Raw genomic sequence first — 11,614 nt, 5'->3', positions numbered from 1 at the left:
TTTATTGTTTGATAGTTGCCTATCATCTTCGTCTGCCTATTCACTCTGATTTTGTTGTTTCAGATGTGTTTCGGCATTTCACCATCTTCAGTCTTCGGGTAATTTGCGGTTTGAGTTACGAGGTCCTGGTGTGGTGAGGGTTGTGTAGGTAAGATGAGGACTAGGTCGGGATTTTTTCCTCCTTTTTCTTAGTTTTTATTATCTCTATTATATTTTGTTCACTATTTTTCGTGGTCCGCTTGGCCAATTAATAGCATGCAATTAATTAAGGTCTTAAGATGAGATAAAAAAGTCAGTGTCACGAGCGGGATTCGAACCCACGACCTTCGGCTTGATACGCCGATGCTCTACCACTTGAGCAATCGTGACTTCGATCCCCTCGGGCACTAACTTCCCATCTCAACCCCACCTTTTGAATTTTCCCTCCTTTTTGCCATTTTTCAAATGTGTAATCGGATTGGATTCTCGGCGACAAATGAAATGGCCACGGAGAGCTTTAGTGAAGTGTACTTCATTTCAATTCATTAAATTCACTATTTTTCGTGGTCCGCTTGACCAATTAATAACATTCAATTAATTAAGGTTTTAAGTTGAGATAAAATCGAATCCCGCTCGTGACACTGACTTTTTTACCTCAACTTAAAACCTTAATTAATTGAATTATATTTTATATTGACAATGTAGGTCATTTTCCAGTGAACTTTACTTTTGGACTTGGGTTAGATTGATTTTTTCAAATTCTTTCTTGGTTTAGGTATACCCGTGGATATATAGATGTTGCTCGAAGTGTGTAATATACTGCGACGCCCTTGGAAAGCTACTACATCCACGTTCTGTGCTTATAGCATACCGATGAGTATGGTATGGTATGGCAATAAGGATTCTAGGCACTGCAGCCTTCTGGCTTACCTTCCTAGTTCTCTAATTCGGTGCAATAGATTCAATTCTTCTTAGAAGTATCAGGTCATACTGGTCTATAATTTCATTTCCTAGATTCTTTCGTATGTTAGTTTAAATCTCTATTGAGCTGTAGCTTCGCATGCGAAGATGATATTGGAGGCTGTTTCCTCCTCCTCATTACATAATCTGCAGATGAGGGACATCGTTATATATGCCCATGTTATGTAGATGTTTTCTCAGATGACCGGTTAATAGTCCTACCACTTCTCTGAGTCCAGCCCTATCCGATTGCGGCAGTGATTTTGCCTGTCTTGGTGAGTATTGTTTCATCCTTAGTTTACTGTGCCTTATTTATTCACTTTTTTTGTTTTGTTTGGATCCATCCATGGAGGATTCTATATTTGTTTTTGTTATCCCAGGTTTTGGTTCGGGGCCTAAGTTTGGTCTTGCAGATCCTCCTCTGGCCAGTCTGTCTGCTTTCTCGTTACCCACAATTCCTTTGTACCATAGCACCCAAGATATCATCAGGTTGTTGTTTCCCCAGGTTTTGGAGATTTTGGATGCATTCACTGACTCATTTTGATGTGATTTTTTTACATGCTAATGCTTTAATGGCTGCTTGGCTATCAGATCTTACGAGGATTTTTTTGCCAGTGTAACCACTTTTAAGATTTTCCAGGGCGCAAGCGTTGATTGCTTTCTGCTTGAAAGACAGTAGTATACTTCCCTGAGTTTGATTGACACCGATGAGTACTACTTCATCAAATCACTTGATTAGTAGGCCCGGTTTCAGAGGTTGAATTTCTTGTACGGATACGTTTTACTAGCTGGGCATATACTTTAATCAAAAATTAACTTAGTGGTTTTTGTTTGTGCTTGGGTGCAAATATTGTGACAACCCATTAGTTTTAGGGTAGAACTGGCTATTGAGCGGCTCGGTGAAAAGTGCAGAATCATTGATTTTAACATTTTTTGCCCTTTTTTGACTCAAAACGTGAGACTAAACAATGGCCAAATTTAGAAGTGAAACAATATGTTAGGAAACGGCCCGTCAACGCCTTTAGAAATGCACGCATCACTTTTACTTGTTACATCAACCGAGGGGGACATGTCTAGGACGCTCTGGTTATATAAAAAAAAAGCTGTAAAAGAGAGCAAATAACGTGAAGCAAAAGGTGACGGTGTGCTAAGTGAAACCCAGCCGCTGACCTGTGACCGTTTCACAATCAAACCTTGGATTATTGAAAGAGCTTGCCCACTTTCAAAAAACCCAAATGATATTACCCCGGTCCCGCGCTTTCTAAAACGCCTTAACGAAATGGTTTTTGATGCTGCTCATCGTATTGAAGATGCTACTGAAAAGTGCAAGCGCCTTTTTTTATACATTGTGTTTAAAAAGAACAGTAGAGTAGGGTAGAGCGGTTCTATTTAAAGAATCGAATAAAATAACGGACAAATGAACAACTCCGCACAAAAAGACGATCGATTGGGAAGGGATTTGAGGGGTAGAGGAAGATTGGACCCTGACATAGTGATAAGTCCTTGTCCAAATTGCGTCAGGGGGGAAGTGGGTCAGGAGTGCCAATGTTAGGGGAACAGCACGAGGACGTATCCCGGATAACCTTCGGCCCAACTGGGTCACAACAACGCGGCTGCGTCTCCCGGCCTAACAGCAATTGACGGGAAACAAAGAACCCGCCCCATTGGGTTTGCAACGTTTCCAGTTTTCCTTATCCCTTCATCCAGTCGAAGTGAAGGAAATAACAGAAACATTTGTACTGTACATTTCTGGCTTTTATGTACAAAAATTACTTATTACGATTCAAGACCACATTGGTACTTATTTTAACTTGAAATTTAATATACACCCCTCGAGAAAACTACCCCACCCCTTTTTTAAGATACCCGATAGTGCAAAATTCATTTGGCTTTATTTTATTTTTTGTTTATTTATTTATTTTTATAACTAATGTTAATTTCATATTTACTGAATAACCTTAATTAAGAAACTATGTTAATTATAGCAAAATGTGAGTTATTATTATAATAAGCAACCTTCTGCCCTTAGACATTCTTTACTATTTTAAAAATTATTGGGATTTTCCTTTCAAATTTTATGACATTCATTCCTGACGAAATTTGATTTGAATTTATTTTTCTTCGAGGAATTTTTTATTTTTCTAGTTAGTTATAGGATTTGTATTTTGGCCTATCGTTCTAGCGGACCACCGGCAATTCGAGTTTTTATAATTTTTTAAATCACCGGCTAGTCTCGATAATCACCCACCTCGTGGCAGACCTCGGTCATATCCAGCCACCGAGGTTGCTATCAACAGCTAGGTCCTAGATCCAAACCCATTCATTCATTCTTAAATACATTATCTCTTATTTACATACCATTTATTCAATTAGGGTGATGGAATCTAGCCTAAAACTAACATCTATAAAAACATTCTCACAAATAAATACATTCACATCACATTTGGGTTGGCTGGGTACACGATATTCCTCCATCACCCTCTACACATCTATTACTAACCTAATGAGCATCGATACTCAATATTCCGTCTTCATCCCTCTCACACTATACATTCACACCAATAAATACGTTCACTCTCTACACACTCTATGGACACAAGACTATCATACTATATACAATAAAACAACCAAACATCAGAACAGGGTAGCAAGATACATCTCAAGCACGACTCTCATATCGGGTGGCATTCCTACACGCTCTCTATAGACGGCCAAGGGGTTGCACCCTTCAATTAGGTGGGACACGCCTGTCCATGTACCCACCTTGGAATTTTAATTAAAACCTTATGGAAAAAAAACATTGTAAAGTGCCTCCTGCATTTGACAATAAAATTTATTCACAAAATATTTTAAACGGTGTTTTCTATGGACTGAAAAATCAGCGAGGATAGGCAGATCAGGACGATAGGTAACTATCAAACAATAGGTTTATCACCCTGCAGTCTACAGGAAGAAATCTCATAATTATTTAAATGTTTAATTTTCCAGATTCGAAGGATTAAAATCGTCTTTTCGTCTTTCCCTACCTGTCTATGTCTAAATCTCAAGATTTTTTGCAAACATCGAGGACTAAACCCACTGCAGATTGTTTTTATTTCATCTAATTTTAACAAAAAACCATTGTTCGAAAATTACGCATTTAAAACAAGATATATTTTTTGGAGTAATAGAATTTTTTGTGTTTCGGTGGTGGTAGTTTTGGATTATTTGGTAAGGAATGTGCATGCAGAGAAAAACGTGATTCCAATGTAATAAAACAATAAATAAAAATTAATCAAGGCTCAAACATCAAATTTACCTTAAACTCAAACAATCAGAACAGAACGATTAAGAAATGAATTTTTTTTCTTTCTAATCCATCGCTGATTTGCTTACGGCACGTTCAATCGCACTTCCACGCACCACGAATTCAAATCGGAGAGACAATAGTTGGGCAAGAGCTTGTGACAATTTAGGAAGTGAATAATTCATAACGGCCGTATTGGGCAAGATTCAGTCGAAACTAGAGGCGTCTTGCCCAACGGAATATAGCCGGAAACATATTTTGATTTGCAGATGCCACGCGGATTTTGTCGTCTTGAAAAAGAGCCCGACTCGTTGTGCAATGTACGATTATATCTGAGACTTTCTGCCAAATACGTCACTTTGGCACCTCAGTGCCTACGGGGGATGAGCCTTTTTCGCAACAGGTCCGACATCTGCGCAGTGCTTTCAGTATTCTCGGTTGTTCAGCCGGTGTTACAGACCATGCACCTGCATCCGCCTGACACCCGAGGGAACGTTGCTTGCGACAGACAAATTAAAACCTTGGGTGATATTGAGGAACCTACGTAAACGTTCAAAGTAAAAAAAAAATTGACCTAAGTACATTCTGACTGACCTAAACTAATGACAAGTTACGAGGAACGGCGCCGATGGCCGCAATGGTTATTCATAAGGTCTCGGGTTCGAATCCAAAGAACTTCCAAGGCTTTTACTAAAAAACCAGAACCCCAAGAGTCGATATGAACCTCGTAAAAAAGCTAGGTTATGACGAAACCTAAAAGGGCAGGATATATTAACTACTAATAAGCTAGCTTACTTCAAATCCTTTGAAGGAAAAGGAATTCTCTCTTTCAGTTTCCTAAACCCTCCACAAAGGCTGACACAGACAATAAATCTCTTGTAAATAGCATGTATTAGGGGTAAGAACAGCTGAATGAACAAGTGCACGCTGTCTTGTATCCTTCGGTTATTCTTCACGTAGACTTCTACTTCTAATAAAACAGGCAATGCATGCAATTACACCTTAAAAACTCGAAACGTCCTCTAAATGTTCTAGTGGTCTCATTTTTAAACCAACATTGGGTAAACCAATCCATTCAAGCGTCACATGACCTTCTATTTTCTCTCAAAGATATCTTGGTGCAAAATATGGAGGATTAGAATTATTGAAATAAATACATCCAGGTAACTTTAATCTTAAAAAAGATAAACCTCCCCGTTTTACCCTCGATAATCCAGGAAGGTCCGCTACCTATGTTTCTATGTCTACATCTTGATTTGAGGATTCCCATTGTTTTCTGTATTTTTATTGCAATGAGCTTCCAAAAAAGAAGAAAACTTCTTACTTAATTCGACTTCGAATTGGCCACACCCTTATCTACATTATACATAGTTCTGCACCCCTGGGCAAAACTTGATAATTCAAATGTTGGCCAAATGAGATAAATGCACATTCCATTTTTAAGACTTGACAATGACTTGTTTAAGTCGAAACCACTTCCTTTAAAACACAATGTGACTTATTAGACACCAAGAAACATTTTGATGATTATACAATATTTGTACCAAAGGTTTAACTTTTCAAATCGCATTCCTGATAAGGTGCTTTTTATTTATCCACTTTATTTATGCACTTTTGGCAGAATTGATTGTCCTTATACACCTATGTCAGAAACCACCACCAAATCCATCACGACCTCCACACTAAACAATGAATCAAAAACATTGATCAATACAATCATCAGTCTATTTTGTTATAAGATAAAATAATCGCTCGACAGGATATTCAGATCGTTGATTTCTGTTTTCAATTGAAAATAGGTTGAAGGGGAAATGTACCACTTGCTTGTTTCGATCTTGTTGACAATTGGACACGACAAAAATTGTTTTCTGCCTATTAACCAGGATACTGCTTTGTTTAAAATATTAATGACCTCGTTTAGATATTAAGACTTTTATATGGGTTAAGAAAGCTTTATGAAGGAGATAAGTGCAACTTTCACGTAAATATTTTCGAAGATTACGTCAATAAAATTCTACAGTAATATTAATCGTCTCTAATATTAATTATTGATGTTTTGGGAACCTTTACAGAATTGATCCCAAATCGTCGAGGTACAAGAGAACGATTAAGCTAATAACCATTTTCATCTGGAAAAGAGTTATCCTCAAAATAATCTCTTTTGTGTGTGTGTGTGTGTGTGTGTGTGTGTGTGTGTGTGTGTGTGTGTTTGTGTGGTGTCTCTGAAGTGACTTCTGCTCACGAATGGCGAATTGTGTGTTTTGGAAATCTCACGAATGGCGAATTGTGTGTTTTGGAAATAATTTCCTCGTTTATATTTAGCTTTCCAGAACTGTTTAACAAGAATATAAACCGCTCCTTTGGGAATCACTACATTTTCATTATATTGTTTTCATCTAGCTACAAGTTCGTTGTTCTTTTTCTTTACTCGGAGCTCATTTAACTGCATGGATCATTTATCTGACTTCATATTCTTTTACGTTTTCCTTAAAGTATAACCTTCGGGTACCTGGTAAACTCGGTTTTCTTTAGTTGTTATTTAACGTTTTTAAAATTTTAGAACAACTTGGTTTATCATTTTGATTTGAATATTTTTGGTCGTTTTTTAAATTGAACCATTGGTCATTATTATGCCAGGACCTAGCAGATTTTCCGTGGTTTTCGGGCAAAATTACTTCTTCTATGGACTCCACTTTGCAAAATATTTTCTTATTTAGAACTTTAGAAACTTTCTACTATCTTTCTTATGTCGCTTTACATTGCACTTATATTAATCTTATTCGAGATTGTGTTTCTTGCGCTGTTTGTGCACCATTCTTCATCTGTTCAACTTTTCGGACCACCCGAAATAGCCTATGTACTACACCAATGTTACCTACACCACTCTGCTTTGTAAATTATTTTCTTATTTAGAATACTCCATTATATTTCTTATATTATAGTCTTATACTGAACTCTTAATCACATTGTAAACTGCTCAAAAAATGAATAGGGATATTGCTAATTTTGTAGTATTCACTTTCCCCAGCACATTTATTTCATTTTTATTATAAATTGCGCTACAATGCATTAGAAATTATTACGTTTTTACTGAAGGAAAATTTAATTAAGGGATTTTGAAAAATGAAATAAAAGTTTTTAATTCCATAATTTTGTTTGTTGTACACAATAATTTTTTAAACAATTAATACCGTGTATAATGTCATTTGTTAGCTAAAACTTCTGTGCACCTTTTAGGCATACTGTTAATAAGGTCTTTCTAATTTCATAAGGGATTTTACTCCAAAGATGTTGCAACGCTGCACTCAGTTGCAGGTCAATTGGATGAGGATGGTGTTCGAAAAGCCTTCTCTGCAACGCGTCCAACATGGGGTCAATGGGATTAAGGTCTGGAGACCATATGGAAAGGTGCAGATTTTCCCTGATTTTTCTAAGGATTGATGAACAACTCTGTCTCTATGGGGTCTGGCATTGTCATCCAGAAATCGAAAATCCCTGCCAATAAGATCCTTGGTTTGAGGGATGTATTCCTCGATAATTTCTTGGACATAACGGACTGCGATGAGGTTGCCTTCAACATTCGAATCGAATTCAACATTCGAACATCCGGCTCGTCCTCCAGTGTACATCCCCAGACCATTACACGGCCTCCTCCAAACTGCTTTGAAGGGAGCACGAACTGGGGCATTGTACGCATCCCCTGTTCTCGGTAGACTCTTCGGAGTCTGCTATCACTACACAGAAGAACGCGACTCATAAGTAAACATAACAGCATCCCAATTGGTATTCTCTTCTAGGCGCTTGCTGCACCATATTCTCCTGAGTTGCTGGTGGTGGAGTGTGGCTGCAGGTTTACGAATCGTTTGTGTTGCCTTGCCAAAACATCTTGTACTTCATTTAGGAAAGGGTTCCGTCATGCAGAAATGACAATATTTCTGTACTCCTTTTGCATCCGAAATCCACTACCAAACCTCCTATTGGCACTTCCAGTCTCTCGGAATCGGGCTAAAGCCCGGGAGACCACGCTCTAAGAAACGCCAACTGCCTCTGCGACATCCACTTGCCAATGACCTCAATGACTCTTCTCACAATAATATCGGGAACTTCTGGTTCAAGATGACGTCTTTCTATAGTTAAAGAGAACACGACTGGATTGAAATGGAGAAAAGATGTTTGTTTACAAAATCTGAGTAATCTTCATGTTTACTATTCTTAAGTAAATCCGTTATTGAAAATAAAGATTAATATTTTTTTTTTTAGTCATATGAACCCTCAAGGTGCCGGTATTTTTGAAAAAAAGCCCATTTGTAAGTATGTTGGTTCGAATGCAGGGCCGCTGGATTCGAACCCGGGACCTTCACCCTACAGTGATGAGCGCAGTATCAACGCCTAGACCGTTGCGGTCAACGACGCCCCCGGTTAATTTAATTAAAATTAATACAATAAGAATAAATTACAAATATCCCTATACATTTTTGAGCAGTGTAGATTGTGTTTCTTGGTTTGTGTATCATTCTTGATTTATTCAACTATTCGGACCAACCGTAACTAAATTTGAAGTGGATCCAGGTTTAAATTGCAGCTTATAACTGCTGGTGTTAAAATTAATAAGGGGTTGTTACAAAACAAAAAAAAGTATAATATAGGGGTTCATGTAGTTTACTCATAGTGTACTTTTTAACCATTTTCGTTCAAATTTGTCTAAAGATTAAATTTGTCGATGGTAATCGGTACTCTTCGTGCAGGCATAATACGATATTTACATCATCCCAATTTTCTTAAAAGTGCAGTTTCTTATGGGGGAACAATAATTCTTTGAGTCCTGGGTTTGAACCCAGTCCTTATATAAACTGTATTCTGCGATTAATAATTGGGTAAAAACAGTCTGTTGTTATTAAATTGATAATTTGTTCATTGTGTTGAGGATCAAAATAATATTTTTTTAATATGTTAGTTTTTCTATTTAATTAGAATATGGTCGTCTTATTTTTCGTCAAGAACTAGCCATTTACGAAATTGCAATAGTTATCATTACTGAAGATTATCGCTTTCAGTATTCTCGTTTTTCCAGTTTCTTGTTTTCTTTGCATGTCAAAGGGTTCTCCAGAATATGGCAATGGCCTCGTCTCCTAGCTAAGAGATACAGAAAGTTGCGACAAATGGTCACGGCTTTAAAACTTTCAGATTTTCACAGTCTTTGTCCTGGCGGCAAAGAGTTTCCTCGAAACAATCAAATTGTGATTTTTATTGCAATGGTTTAGGTATTTGTTTTTACTTTAATGTACGTGGATTGTCATCGTTAGCTAAGACGCTGACGCCGCTACAAAATATTCTCCAAAGGTTGTGAAAGGATTAAGATTTATATAATTGGTCTGACCTTTAAGACGCAAGATGAAGTTGTCGAGACAGTGAGTAGGTTCGGCCACGTGGCCTAAGATACCAGAGTTCCTGGTTTTCTTATTCCAATAAATCTCTGCTTGTCTGATTTTCTCAACCCATTTTTATTTCAAGCCTACAGCCCACGCCCATTTCAATACCTTCTAGTAGTAGTTTTGTTAGAGCAATCATCACAATTGTTCACAGCCGGTTTTTATCTGTCTGAAGAGTTATACGTAAAATAGCAAAAAAGTTCGAACACTTCGTAAGCTCAGAATGTCCAGTATGTCCAAGTTTGTTGGTAGTTCCATCGCCACCATGGGAGTATTTTTATATAAATATATAAATCTTCTTTGCTTTGTAGAAGCTAGGCAATGGATGAAAGCAACGCGTTAAAAATACTAGAGCCAAAAGGTTATGGGAAAAATAGTGGATTTATCACCCACCCTGTCTCAAACACTAAACATTAACCCTTCCTAACCTAACCCGTTTCTAAGTTCACTGAACCCCTCCCTAAACCTACCTAACCAATCCTTAAGAGAGCTAACGCTAATACCTAATCTAACCCAACTTTACTCAGACTTAGCCTACTCCGCCCCTAGCCTAATGTAACTAGTCCCTTAACCTATCTTACTCTAACTACCTAACCTAACCCGTTTCTAAGTTCACTGAACCCCTCCCTAAGCCTACCTAATCAATCCTTAAGAGAGCTAACTCTAATACCTAATCTAAACCAACCATATTCAGACTTAGCCTACTCCGTCTCTAACCTAATGTAACTAGTGCCTTAACCTATCTAACTCTAACTACCTAACCTAACCCGTTTCTAAGTTCACTGAACCCCTCCCTAAACCTACCTAACCAATCCTTTAGAGAGCTAATTCTAATACCTAATCTAACCCAACCTTATCCAGACTTAACCTAATCCGTCCCTAACCTAATGTAACTAGTCCCCCTTAACCTATCTAACTAACTATAACTACTTAACCTAATCAGTCCCTAACTCTACCTAACTCTAGGACCTAACCAGTCCATAACAGAACTATCTTTAACGCTACCTAACCTGGCCCATTCATGCACACTCCAGGATAAAGAAAATGGCCAAACAAAACTTTGAGTGTCTAGCTCAAAAAATATCCATGTAAGACTAGAAAAGGGAAGAAAAAATGTATAAGTCGATAGAAGCCTCAACCCGAAAAGATAAAGTAAAAATTCCAGACAACTTTGATGATAAACACTTGCAACTTTACATAACGAGGTGCAAAACTAAAATACTATCTGTCAGGAGTAGTAGCATTAATCGTAAACGGTACCGGAGGTTGATTTTGACATATCCAAGATATAAAACAGTCGGTGATTTATCCGATGGCAGGTGAGGTCGATATCGATCGTATCATCATTGTAAAATTCGCTTGGTTTAACTTCAGTTTCCAAACAGCAAATCGCCCACGCATAAAAAATACTCCAGTGAGTAATAAGTAGTTATCGAAATTACCCCTTTATTAATTTTGTTCACAAGGGAAATTCAATTACACTAGATCTATTATTGCTCATCAATGGGTCGGAAGAAAAAGTCTGCCATGGCTTCTAGACACAATCAAGGTTAGAAACGTGTTCTAACAAGACTTGCTTAATAAAAAAATAAAAAATTATATACCTGTCGAAACGGACAATATGAGATAACGTTTAATTGTTGTGGGTTTAAATGTATAAATACCATTGTTGACACCATAATGGTAACTTAATGATAAATGGTATGTTGGCTGTAATAAAACCTATAAATATTATTTTTGATTATCGGTAACGATGTGGCGGGAGAAATAAATCTGCCGATTATCTGTTTCAAATTAAACTTAGGACCGTATTTTAACGTGAATTTTTTTTTAATAAAATCCAAAATAATTAAATAACTACCGAAACGGACAGTACAAGATAACTGTCAATTGCTGAGATATTAAATTTATGAATACTTCAAGCTTAGGACATGTTCTAACAAGGAAAACGTCTTTGATA

The 11,614-nt window shown here is 37.3% G+C and overlaps 1 non-coding gene across 1 annotated transcript; it reads right to left on the bottom strand.

Annotated features, from left to right (window-relative positions):
• Positions 1-296: 296 nt before the first annotated feature.
• Trnad-auc lies at positions 297-369 on the bottom strand. Its single transcript has one exon. It is a non-coding gene; the product is annotated as a tRNA-Asp (tRNA).
• Positions 370-11,614: the final 11,245 nt, after the last annotated feature.

The sequence above is a fragment of the Cimex lectularius genome, unplaced genomic scaffold (genome assembly GCF_000648675.2).
Source record: "Cimex lectularius strain Harlan isolate CLEC.00 unplaced genomic scaffold, Clec_2.1 scaffold128, whole genome shotgun sequence".
NCBI classification, from domain to species: Eukaryota; Metazoa; Arthropoda; class Insecta; order Hemiptera; family Cimicidae; genus Cimex; species Cimex lectularius.
Note: the sequence above shows the minus strand (reverse complement) of the source record. Positions and strands in the feature narration are given on the sequence as shown.